The following is a 13,379-nucleotide window of genomic DNA, read 5'->3' as shown; positions in this document are numbered from 1 at the left end:
ACTTTATGGCAGCTGCCAGCCAACCTTTCTCCCTCTCTCTGCATCTGGAAAGAGAGGCAAGAGGTGTCAGAGAACTTCTTGTAGCAGAGGATCATGATGTGAAAGAAAGTGAGTGGTAAAAGCACAATGTACAAGAATCACAGAATCACAGAATGGTTTGGGTTGGAAGGGACCTTAAATATCATCTTGTTCCAAGCCCCTGCCATGGGCAGGGACACCTTCCACTAGCCCAGGTTGCTCAGAGCCCCATCCAACCTGGCCTGGAACACTTCCAGGCATGGGACAGCCACAGCTTCTCTGGGCAACCTGTGCCAGGGCCTCAGCACCCTCCCAGGAAAGAATTTCTTCCCAATATCCAATCTAACCCTACTCTCTGCCAGTTTGAAGCTGTTCCCCCATCTCCTGGCACTCCAGGCCCTTGGAAATAGTCTCTCCTCATCTTCCTCGTAGGCTCCCTTCAGGTCCTGGAAGGCCACAATTAGGTCCCCCCAAAGCCTTCTCTTCTCCAGGCTGAACAATCCCAATTCTCTCAGCCTTTCCTCTATCCCTCTGATCATCTTGGTGTCCCTCCTCTGGACGTGCTACTTAGCAAAGCTGAATCCTGAATTGTGCTTTCAGTATGTGATTGATCCCGGCATCAGCCACAAGTAATCCTTTTGCTTTTGCTCTTGCTCTTACACGTCTGAATCATCAGCTAAACTCCGCACTCCGGGAGAGAACCTGTGGTGGCTCTGTCAAAACACACAACCACAGTACGAAATGCAAGTAAGTCACTCGAGCGTATCTGTTGCTTTCTGCCCACAGAAATTTGTCTTAGTGGCTCTGTTCCCACTTACAAGCTTTGTGCTCGAGGGGATGAGAAAAACCGTCGAGATGATCATGGGAAAGTTTATACATCCAGCGACTCAGTCAGCAAAGCTCTGGGCGTAGCACGCTGCGAGTGCAGTAGCTGCCCACGGATGGGCGTTCAGCCTTGGAGCAGGTTGGCTCTCTGGAGCCATGAATCTGCTCCAGCACCTGCCTCACATTGCCAACCAGAGCAAAAGCAGCAATCTGAGGGGCAGGAGGGCACCACGCAAAAAATTAGCTGCCAGAGGACTCTTAAATATTTTGATGGACACATGTATCTCCCTCTGCTGTGAAGTTGAATATTAAGAGTTCTGATGGCTCTGGAATCTCTCTTACCTCACTCACTGCACCAAAGCTCTTCACTGGGCAGCCCCCAGGCTTTCTGGCACCACTGCCAGAAAGATCACATCCCCAGTAGCAGCAGTTCCTTGCTGCAATGGAAACCTAGAGACCTGCCCCTGTGGGCTTCGCCGACCTGGCACAAGCGAGCTCTTGTATTTGTCATCAGCGGTGTTGCTATGGCCACGGCACACAGGTATAAACCTTGCCCAGGTGACATTGTTACAGGAGAGCAGGGTGCAGCCCAGGAACAGGTACTGCTTTACTCACATGATTTATTTTCATGACTGTCAGGGTCTCTGGAGTTTATTCATTTGGTTGCTTTTGCAGGAAATCTCCTTACAACAGAGCACTAGTGCATTTAGTAATAATATTTTATATCTATATCGGGCTCTGTGCATTCCAAGTGCAGTACACATTCATTCATCTTATCTTTTTATCTCATGACAGTTGCCTGCAGTGCTGAGTTGGTTTGATCCCAGCCTCACAGACTTTTCAACAGTGGAATTGTTACCTGACTAATTATCCATCTAAGTCACGACGACGGACTGGTGGCTGGGCCCCACTCTCAGTTTTAACCAACAGCTCCTGTCACTCCAGTGAGAGGGTTCTGGGATTTTCTGCTGTTGAAGACAGGAAAAAGAAAGGGTTAGGGTTAGGGTTAGGGTTAGGGTTAGGGTTAGATCTTGAAGGCAATTTTCATTTAGTTTGTTTTCACCATGAGGGTGTTCACTAGGGGCAAAGTTGTTTCCGGAAATACAGATGCACTTGCTGTTGATTCACAGGAAATGCAGTCAAGCATCTCTGTATTAATTTTACCCATAAGTAATAGGGAGATGAGGAGACATATCCCTTCTCCATTTGCTGGCTCCAAAATGATGCACTAATTCAGTGTGAAGTCTATAACCATGCTTTTAGAGAATATTTATATTAAACTGGTAGGTCACTGGTTGCAAATAGTGATATTTTCCATATTAGAGGTCCTCTTGCATGCTGCAGGCAGCTCAGGTCCCTAAAGTCCAATACTGATGAACTCAGACTGGAAGAGCTGCAACAAGGATTTTTCAATGAAGGTGTATGTGAAGTTGCTGCAAAGGATGAGGGAGAATTGTCAAAATTATCAAAAACTATGATGTCCTAAGAGTTGGAACCATTATAAGGTGACAATTTTCAAAAAGCTGAACTGATTTAGCTCTATCAAAGGAAATTAAGACAAATGGAACAGACAATCTCCACTAAAAACACAACAGAAAGTGGCTTATTTAGCTCTTTTTTAGCCTAGGGAAAAAAAATCTCAACAGATATATGACTTTTCTTTCTGAAAATATGTGAAAGAGAATAAAGAGAACTGTAAAAAAGAAATCAGAAGAATGTTTCAAACCATCAGAGGAAGGAGATTTTGGAGGAGCTTTTGCGAGCAGCAGGAGGAGAAAACTTTTTACCCAATTTAAAAATAAAAAATTGGAAGAACCTACACCCTGTGTTTTCCTGTGGTGTCAGGGAACAGGACTCAGCTACTTCAGATGCCATTTCCAGGCCCATTTCCCATGTCCCTCCTCTTTCCCTGCCATCCCAGATATTTTTTCAGGTTAAATGTGCGATTTGGAACTTTGATGTTTAATATTAATGCTGACCACTATGGCAGATACAAGTAGGGAAAAAATGCTCCAAGCTTAAGTTTTCAAAACTTAGTTTATTCTTAGGAATTAGAAAACACCTGGGAAGGCACCCTCACTACCCATCACCTCTCCCATCACGTTGGCTGCCTTCGGGACCCTCCCTCGTAGCAGCAAAATGAAACAAATCAGCACCATAGTTACAGTTTTTCAAGCGACTTCCAAGAATTTTCTTATCAGGATTGAAATGAAGCAAACCACGTTACATAACGCTGTGTAGCCTGGATCCAGCAACTCTTGGGGTTGCCAGGAACATCAGCTGTGTGACACAGACGGGGTTCTGGGCAAGATTGATGCACTTTTAGAAAATGGTTTAGAAGCCTTTTTTTCCTGAGAGGTCTTTTGCGACCTGCTACCCCCAGTTTTTGCTACCTCAAGCTTCACTCGTAAACCTGGAAAATTGTTCAACGGGAATTTCATGTTCAAGTAATGTTTTAAAAATTCCTTAAAACTTACCAAGCTACTTTCAACGTAGAATCACGGAATGATTTGGGTGGGAAGGGACCTTGAAGATCATCCAGTACCACCCACCCTCCACGGGCAGGGACACCTTCCACTATCCCAGGTTGCTCAGAGCCCCATCCAACCTGGCCTTCAACACTCCCAGGGATGGGGCAGCCACAGCTTCTCTGGGCAACCTGTGCCAGGGCCTCCCCACCCTCCCAGGGAAGAATCATAGTATTATAATAATATCCAATCTAAACCTACTCTTTCAGTTTGATACCATTCCCCCTTGTCTTGTCACTACAGTTCCTGATGAACAGTTCCTCCCAGGCTTCCTTGTGGCCCCTTCAGATACTGGAAGGTGCTCTGAGGTCTCCATATAACACGTCTTCTCCAGGCTGAACATTCCCAACTTTCTCAGCCTGGCTTCATAGGGGAGGTGCTCCAGTCCCCTTATCAACTTCATGGGCTCCTCTGCACTTGCTTCAACAGTTCCATGTCCTTCTTATATAGGTTCACCAAGCCCATCACCATTATTCTGTAGTGAAAAAGTAAGTTTGCCATGGAATTTGGTATTTAAGACAGTATTGGATCTTGTGTCATCTCCTGATGAAGTCCTTGTGACCCAAGACAAACATATTTTTGTGCCACTCTTTCCAGCTCAATATCCGCTGCTGTGTATGTTGTGTCTTCTGCATCTCCTTTGTGGCTCTTTTCTGCTTTCTTCCTCTAAGTGAAAAACTGATCTGTAGAGAGGAACTCCAACACTAACACTGCACTCCCAGTTCCAAAGATTTGGTTGGCTTACCTACCATAAAAAAATTGTCTTTCTGACCTTCACTTAGTAATTTCATGATAGAGAGCATGATCAGAAGCCACGTTTGTTGACTGTATTGTGTAAGACAATTTGTCAGGTACATCAAGCCCTAATGCATTCGAGACACAAATGGACAAATTTAGGGAGCTTAAAAAAAATCCTTTCATGAAGCCAACAAAAGCTGCCGTGATTGACTCAGTATCTCAGTTTATTTTTTTCTTGAGAGGGGCATTATCTTTTTTGCTCAAGTTATTGATTCAAGGCAAGGCTGAGTGCAGTTCTCCACTAGAATCAGCCAGGATCAGCTAGAACTCTTCTGGCTTCAACATGGTGCTTGAGGAAGCTTGAAGTTTAAAACTCTAGCGGTCTCCTCTTAAAGGATGATCCACTGCCCCTAAAAACTCTTCCCATGTCCCACCCTTCTATCAGCATTTGGGATGACTCTTTTAACACCTGTGAAGAAGGCTGACCTCACTGCCATTTGATTTTGGCCTGAGTAGGGGCTGGTCTGTGGGACTCTCAGCCGAGAAAGCCTGTGCAAAATGGTTTTCCCAGCCTGGCAGAGCCAGGTCGATGACAGCTGAGCTTCCTCTGCTGGTCTGAGGGATGGCTTCTGCCTGGGAGCCTTCACCACCTAGTTACTGGCAAGGTTTCCCCAGCTGGGGAGGCACTTGCCCTGGTGCCTGTGATGGAGGAGGAGGCTGGTACTACAGCTGGGCACCATCTGCTGCAGCCTCCCTTCAGCTGCCAACCGTGTTTGGGTGCCCGCGGGGATGTGAAACTGCTGTTTGCTCACAAGGTGTAACTGTTTGACAGCCCAGCCTTCCACGTCCTTGTTGCTCCATCTAGTACAGTTATTGCTGTCCCAGCCTTTGATAAGGAGAGGGCCTGAGATAGCTACTGTACTTTCAAGTCTGCCTCCACATCAGCGGCTACCTTTCATCTCTGTTTTATTGCCAAGGACAGAGACAGACAGGCCAGACCCACTGGCTGGCTAATAAGTAATAGGGAGCTTTGCTGAGCCCCACAGTCCTCCTCATCAGGTGGTATATTTTTTATACATATAGATTTATACTTTTTTTTTTTTTTGCATCTATAGCTCCCATAGCATGAGGAGCACCAGCCCATGGTGCACATGTACATCAGTGGAAACGCGTGTCTGCAAAGGGACTCAGCTGCAACTGAGTAACTTGACAGGTAGAACAAACTCTTTCAGCCCTTTGTTCTTTCCAGTCCTCAAATATGACAGCTTAATAATTTTCTAGACACAAAATGCCACAGAGATAAAGCAAAGTTTATGAAGGACAGCTGGTCACATCACAGAAAAATCTGATAGTATATAAAAGCAAAGAAACTCAAAGTTCAGGAAACATTTGTTTTCCTCTGAACTTCCCTCTTTCCCCTCTCTGAGCACTCACAAAGCTGGAAATTCAGCCTGAAGGTTCCTTAAACAAATATGGCTCTGTCCTTACATCACCATACGGTTCCCCATCAATGCCACATTCAGTAAATTGTGAAAGTCAAAACCCAGTTGCTTTGTTCCAGCTCTTCAAATATACAGAGGCGCTGAAATTTTGCTGAAATAACCAGAAGAGGAGTTTCCTGTAGTAATTAGCTTATAGCTTTGTACAGCTTATATTGTCATCAAACACATTCAAATTTAGACTTGATTTATTCCCCACTAAAGTGAGAACACCTCAGCACTTTCAAAGCCTCATTTCAGCTGACAGAAGAAGCACTGCCTCACCAGGAGGGATGGGGTTGTAGCATTTCACCTCCCATCACTTACAACTCTGTGGAGGCTCATCAGCCTCTTTGCTTGGATTTCCACCCCACTAATCCAGGTTGGATCACTAAATTTCATCTGGGAAGACAGGGTCGGGTCTTGCCTTTGTGTGTGTAACACAGTTGAAATCCCCCACATGAAACGCCACCACACAAAAATCAGCATTGGCAGGGGGGAATTCTGACCTGCCACATTTTGGTCTGAGCTATTTGGGGTTTTTTTGTTGCCTGGGCAGCTGTTGTGCCAGGTGCTGAGCAGAGAATAGATGACCAAGAGAAGGAGCCCAAGAGGGGGAGTTTCAAGCAGTTCATAACCTACTCTCAATAACAGCACATTATTTACCTTGAGGACAAGGGTTGGTTTTTGTAAAGTGTATAATTACGTGTGTCGACTGCACAGAACTGTCCCTGACCTCCAGCATAATTAGTCATGTGGTTTCTTGTAAGTGCTTCTTGGGTGCCTGGATGAATCACCCAATTCTGAGGTTTGTCATCGGTAATTTTTGGTAACACATCTTAGCCAGCAGCATGATTATCCATATTTGTTTGCTTTTTACTTTACATTCCTTTACCAGAAGACCTTTTGGGAGATTGGTGGCCTTGTGCAGCTCACAGTCTGAATGTTAAGACAGGGTGCACTCCCCGTTCTTGTTTGTGATGTCTTAGTGACCGTACAAAAGCCCTGGGGCCTTCACAGACGTGTTGGAGGATGCAGTCCAAACTACATGGAACTTTCATTCTCCATCAACAGCCACAAGGTGTGGAAAAGTCCATAAGTAAAGCTATGAGAACAAGGGTAAATTTAACCCCATTAGCTTTCCAGAAGGATGTAGATATCGTAGAATGGCCTGGGTTGGAAGGGATCTTAAAGACCATCTCATTCCAACCCCCTGCCATGGCAGGGACACCTTCCACTAGCCCAGGTTGCTCAGAGCCCCATCCAACCTGGCCTGGAACACTCCCAGGGATGGGGCAGCCACAGCTTCTCTGGGCAACCTGTGCTAGGACCTCCGCACCCTCACAGGGAAGAATTTCTTCCTGATATCCAACCTAAACCTGCTGTTTGTCAGTTTGAAGCCATTCCCCCTTGTCCTGTCACTCCAGGCCCTTGGAAATAGTCTCTCCATCTTTCTTGTGGGCTCTCTTCAGGCACTGGAAAGGCACAATTAGATCACCCCAAAGACTTCTTTTCTCCAGGCTGAACAATCCCAATTCTCTCAGCCTTTCCTCAAAGCAGAGCTGCTCCATCCCTCTGATCACCTTGGTGTCCCTTCTCTGGAATTGCTCTAATAGGTCTGTCCCTCAGAGTTACAGAATCAAAAAATATGCTGAGTTAGAAAGGACCCACAGGGATCATCCAGTCCAACTCCTGGCTCTGCACAGGACCATACCCAGGAATCCCACCATGTGCCTGAGAGCATTGTCCAAATGCTTCTGGAGCTCTGTCAGCCTTGGTGCTGTGCCCACTGCCCTGGGGAGCCTGTTCAGTGCCCAACCACCCTCTGGGGGAAGAACCTTTTCCTCATACCCAACCTCACCCTCCTCTGACACGGCTTCAGACCATTCCCTGGGGTCCTGTCCCTGATCCCCACAGAGCAGAGATCAGTGCCTACCCTTCCTCTTCCCCTCTCGAGGAAGTTGTAACTGCAGTGAGGTCTCCCTGTTACTTCAAAGACGTGAGTGACACCGTGTGTCTCAAGCAGAAGCCTTGAGTTTGCTGTCTTGGAGAAGATCTTTGAGATGGGGCAAGGGGGACTGAAGGGTGCATAGTAGGAAAAAGGAAGGGACAACCAAGCTGTTCCAAGCAGGCCCTCACAAAGTCCTTGCCTGTAACAAGGCTTTTAAGCCATGCCATTGGAGGCCCCTGACTCCACAAGGGACTGGCTCACCCCCAGCAGGCTCAGGAAAGGTGTTGGAACCGGGACTGACAGATGGGAAATGGCAGGAGGGCTCCGTGTGTGGAGATCTGAGGCTATGCAGGCCTGAGGTGTGGAAATACTTTGCTTAGCACATGTTCATGCCGGAAAAACTGCTACGGTATATCTGTGGCCTCAGTGATTCTGAAAGAAGGAGGGATCCCACCGCCTCATGCTTAACCAGACTCTTTCTGTAACATTCTGGTTTAGTTCAGACAGACCTCAGCATTGGCTTAACAGAGCAGATTACTTGGTGACACAGAAGAATGAAAACTTTTCCCCTGGGAAAGGAGAAGAAAACTTCACCAGCAGAGTCAGGTTGTGAAAAGCCAGGTTTTTACTCCAAACCTGTGCCCAGATTGGGTGGTCCAGAGTGTCCTTGAAACAAGTCCAAGTGCAGATTGGAGAGTAAATATCCTCATATCAAGCACTATAAGGCCAATAAAGTGCAGACAATGCCTAAAAACTGTTCTTTCTGATGCTTTGAGAAGAGGAGAAGCTACACAGTGAATTATATCAGGAGCTATAACTGCTCCTGCTGTGGTCCTTGTCCTTGTCGATTTAAATTGGTCCATTTAAAATGGACCAAATCAGAACAAGCAGCAAGATGTCACTAGAGGTTGAAACACTGTACTTTTGGGTTTGAAATTTCTATAAAAATTAAATACTTTTGTTTTGGAGAAGTCCGGATCACAAAGTAAGTACTTCAGCCACAGAGGCAGTCCCCTCCTTTAAAATCCCAATTTGAAGCAATGAAACTTGCTGTCCACTCAGTTCATTCTGAAGAGAGCCTTGGCAGGATGCAGGACTTGGCCATCCAGCCACTGACTTTCAGCTCTGGATGCATTCTTGGTCTCTTATAATTCAGTGCTGACCATGTTATTTTGCCTTTCTTTTTTCTTTTAAGTATGTGTGGGTGCATATGAGCTGTTAAAAAGCAATTTACATACCTTACCTACACTCAGCCACGAAGCAGCCACAGAACCCAATCCAACAAATCACAACAAGGGGAAAACAAAGAGGAGGCAATGGGGAGGTGCAGAGTGAGGGCAGCAGGGCACTCACTGCCTTGGCCAGAGCTGCCAGCCACCCTCAGGCTCCAGGAGGATGTGTCCACCAGCAAGGGTAGCTACTGCAGCCCTGTTTGAGCATGGCAAAGGGTTTCAGCCCAAAGGAAGGGGAGGTGGGTGTTTCCAGCAGTTTCCAGCAAACAGTACTCACTTATTCAAACTCTGCCCAGTTCTGCTCCAGTGTAATCTCGCTATCTAGCCAACTCCCATCGGTAATTTCTTCAGGACCCATGAAAATCAGGGACATAAAAAGGAAATCTGACATAGGAGCAGGATCTTTGCAGAAAAACAGATAAGAGGACGAAAGAAATTGCTTTTTTGGAGCATGTTTGCCAGCAAGTCCCCTCGTCCATCATCCATTTCAGTGAACACATGTTGGTTCTTGGTCTCCCTTATCACAGATCCAGTGATAAAATCATAGAATGGTTTGAGTTGGAAGGGACCTTAAAGATTATCTCATCCCAACACCTCTGCTATGGGTAGGGACACCTTTAAGTATCCCAGGTTGCTCAGAGCCCCATCCAACCTGGCCTTGGACACTCTCAGGGATGGGGCAGCCACAGCTTCTCTGGGCAACCTGTGCCAGGGCCTCACCACACTCACAGGGAAGAATTTATTCAGTATATCTAACCTAAATTTCCCCTCTTTCAGTTTAAACCCAACTGAAAGCACCACTGAAAAAAGGTGTACCCAAGGCTGGAGAAGAACTGGGGTGAGCCTGGCCACAAGTTCATGCATTTGCCACCATATGGGGAAGTGTGCCTTTCCCTGGGAAAAGCCACAAAAATCTTTTTATCCAGTGTCTACCCTAGGATATAAGAAAAGGTGTTGGGTGATTGGAAAGCTTTTCTGTTTCACCAGTGGTATCAGGATGTCTAGCAAAAGAGAGCATCATCTCATACTCACCTCTTCAGTATCCTTCTTCCTGCACACCAGGACAGCAGTCTGGGTGAGACATTCCAGGTGCCATCCACCTTCCTGAAGAGTATCAGAGTGCTTCTGTGCTGGTCTGTTCTAGTCAATCTGCCAGAAAGCAAAGGGCAAGACAGTCAACACAACAAAATGCAACATTCTTGGCTTCTGTGTTAAAAAATTAAAAGCCCAGAATATGTACCCATGCTTTAAAAGAAAAAAAACCCTAATATTTAAGATCTATGGAGACCCAAAAAGAAGTGTACTATATAGTGGTCTTTATGCAGATTTTGCTGATCTCATGAGTTTGATGGTGACCAAAGCCTTGAACTTTGGCCTTGATTTTAAAAATATTCTGGTGCTCGGGCTGTTTTTCAGTGATGCAACAAATCAGCTCTGGGGCTCCTGGTGTTGGATCAAAAACTCCAAAAGAAATGAGGCATGAAGCTGTGACCTTATACAAAATTCAGTCTGCCAATGCATTTTTGGCAAGGAAACCTGATAGTTAAGCATTCCAGGAACAGGCTTTGTGCTTGACCAGGGCAGGCCTGGGGAGCAATGACGTTGGCATATCAGATACTCTGTCTCCTTTGGTAGGAAAGGCACTAGACATCCAGGCCTAATTTCCACCTCTCAAGTAGGGCTAGTGAGCAGGGGATGCACACACATAGTATTGATAGTGGTGGAAAGATGGCCTTGTTGTGATGGGCAAGTGATTAGAGGCAGAACTGTGGTCCCTGTGGTCTGCTGTTACATGAATGTTTTCCAGTTAGAAAAACCAACATGAAGCAGTTTGACCCTAACCTTTTCTCACCCAGCCCATTCAGCCCTTGTGCTGCAGGTCACCCCACCAATTCTGCCAGCACAAGACTGAAATGAGGTACCTGGAGAAGGGCACCTCTAACAGAAGTGATCATTTATTCATGTATTCATAGAAAACTAAACTAACTTAATTCAAAAATTCTGTTAAAATACTTACTTTTAGTTAAAAAAATCTCAGACCTACAGCACCTCAAGGCACTATGTAGGGGAAGGTAGTTGCTGTCACATCTCATTCCTCCCCCTCTCCCCACATTGACCAACTCCTTGTGCTCCAGCACTTCCCTCTTCCACCTCTGTGAGCCAAGGTGACTAACTCAACAAAAAGCCACCCAGCTGGGCCCCAGAACATTCCAGCAGCTCAGAGGGCCAGAGAGATGGGCAGTTCCTGCTCAGTATCCCAGGGACCTCTGCCTTCAGCGTACAGACACCTCCTTTAGCCAAGCCAGACTCAGAGAAAGCTGCTGTACATTCCCCCTAGCCCATCTACTCCCGTTTCTCCCACTTGTGTTTAACGTAAAAAGTCTATGTAAAAAGTCATTTTGGTTCCCTGGTGGGAAGGAACTCTCTTATTTGCTGTTGCCTGATGGGTTTCCAGTCAGATAAGTCACTTAGAGTGACTCACACAGCAGCCACTTGGCAGCTACTTTCAGTGCAAGCTGAGCAGAGGCAGCACCTGACTGCAGCTCCCCTTGAAAGTCACATCCCATCCTGTCCCCTGAACCTAATTTAAGAGCTTCTCTGGGCCCTGGCTCATTCCTGCCCGTAGCTATGCATTTTTGTTCTTTTCTCTGCACCAGCACTGATGCTGATCCCACCATTCCAACTTGCTAAGCTGACAGAAAACTATTCCATTACTTTTCAGAAGACACTTGCAGACTTAGCAGGATGGACTAGCTTGCCTTGTGGATTACAGGAAGAGAGTGAGAAGGGGCAAAGCAGCCCTGGTTTGGATCAGCTGCAGCCACTGTGGAAGCTCAGCTACAACCTTAGCCTATGGCACGTTCAAAACAAATAATGACACTCAGGACTCACCCCCTTCATATTGAGGGGGATGTTAGCTCTGGAACTGCACAGTGGTGCTACAGATAAGCTCTCTGGCTGCTGGTAGTTTTATTAGAAACATCCATCTAATAGGATAATCCTGAACTCAAACAGCTCTCCCCAGGGTCAGAAGCCACAACTATGCTCAGCCCATACAGAAGAACCACAGGTTTTCTCCACAACAGCTTCCTGTAAATGCCACACATTTGTCAATACAAAAATCTGCTGGATGTTGGAAACAGAGAATGTGGAGACAGTATGAAATTGAACGTAATTTAAAACAAATAGCACAGGGACTACCACCAAGTGCACTATTGACTTTTAAACACAACTGAGTGAAACCCACTGGACATCTCCTCTTTAAAAGAAACTGCCACATAATTTTGAGTTTCTTGCCCTGTTGCCACATATTTTAGGAATGTGGGAAGAGTCTTTGGCTCTATCTTGTCACAGATCACATGCAATCTTACTGAAACCCCAAATACAAACACAGAATTGGACCAAATAATATACAAAGGGAAAATGACAAATAACTTGGGCCCAAATACACTTTAAGAGCAACTAGAGATAAGAAAGTGGAAAATGAGGGACAGATACCCAATTAATAAAATATCTTCTTGAAATGCCATGAGGTTTATGATAAAACCCTTTCACAGGAGCGTAAGAAACAAAGCAGAAGCCAGTTGGAGGCAGCAAGTGATGTCGTCAAGCAAAAGTGCAAAGAGTAAACAAAAAGTTCAAGGAGAGGATGCAAAGGTTAGTTCAAAATGCTTTTAGTTTTAACATTTCAGCCACACAATGGCCGGAAGCTTTAACCCTCTCTGAGTGGTGCAAAATTGCACCTCTATTTGCATCGGTGCTTTGTGGGTTATTCTGACAGTTAGCTCAGTGTGTGCTTGCCTTTCTAACAAGCCAGGGCAGCCAGAGGATGCACTCCCTGGTAACATTAGAAGAGCAGAAAACCACTTCAGAAACACGTGGCAGGAATGAGTAAGCAAGCCTTCCTAGTTGTTGGGCTGTGATATACTCAGCAGTTCCAGCAGAGGAAATATTTATCTTAGAAGGGTGCACAGCTTCCGTTAGGTTTTCACTCCAGCTCTAAAACCTGGTGCTGAAAGCTTTCACCATCAGATGGGTTTCTTCCTTTCTTTCTCTGAGTCACAGCAGTGACTTTTGCTGTATGTTTTACCTGCTTAAGCAAACAGCCAGTGCTATTAGGTGGTGCACTTCAGGGGCCAAGCAGGAAGTTTGTCCCAACGTGCAGTGACAGAGCAAAATGTTTGCCTCCCCTGGAAGCTGGCAACATGGATAAATAGCAGAGCAGATTGGCTGGGTCACAGGTAGGCGACCTCCCCTCCTCCAATAAAATCTGCCTTCCTAGGCTGGGTCTCTGGAATCCTAACAGTGCTGTTAGGCCAAGAGCAGAGATCCTCATGCCTGTGGTATTTGCTCAGAGGGCATGACCACTTTGGGCAAGTCTTTCATGTGAGTCAGCTTTAGCTGATCCATGGGAAAATTCTTTTGTGTTGTCAGGCAGGGTTTGCTCACAGTTTCAAAGGATAATCCGACTGAAAGGAAAATGCATCAAAATTTTAGCATATTTTGGTCAGCTCTTTGTTTCAAACCTGGTGCAAAGCAAAGGATGCTCAGTTTGCTTTGCAGGTCACTTCTAATCAGAAGAGCCCTCAATAAAGAACGTGCACTCCCT

The 13,379-nt window shown here is 45.9% G+C and overlaps 1 long non-coding RNA gene across 1 annotated transcript; it reads right to left on the bottom strand.

Moving 5' to 3' along the window:
- Window positions 1-1,637: 1,637 nt before the first annotated feature.
- On the bottom strand, window positions 1,638-10,072 carry LOC113976201. Its single transcript, XR_003537039.1, has 3 exons — window positions 9,803-10,072; window positions 9,048-9,172; window positions 1,638-1,811 (listed from the first exon to the last, which is right to left on the bottom strand). It is a non-coding gene; the product is annotated as an uncharacterized LOC113976201 (long non-coding RNA).
- Window positions 10,073-13,379: the final 3,307 nt, after the last annotated feature.

This window comes from Neopelma chrysocephalum, unplaced genomic scaffold, assembly GCF_003984885.1.
Source record: "Neopelma chrysocephalum unplaced genomic scaffold, ASM398488v2 Primary Assembly neopelma1_149, whole genome shotgun sequence".
Classification (NCBI taxonomy): Eukaryota; Metazoa; Chordata; class Aves; order Passeriformes; family Pipridae; genus Neopelma; species Neopelma chrysocephalum.
The sequence above is the reverse complement of the archived record's forward strand: the minus strand, read 5'-3'. Positions and strand labels throughout refer to the sequence as shown.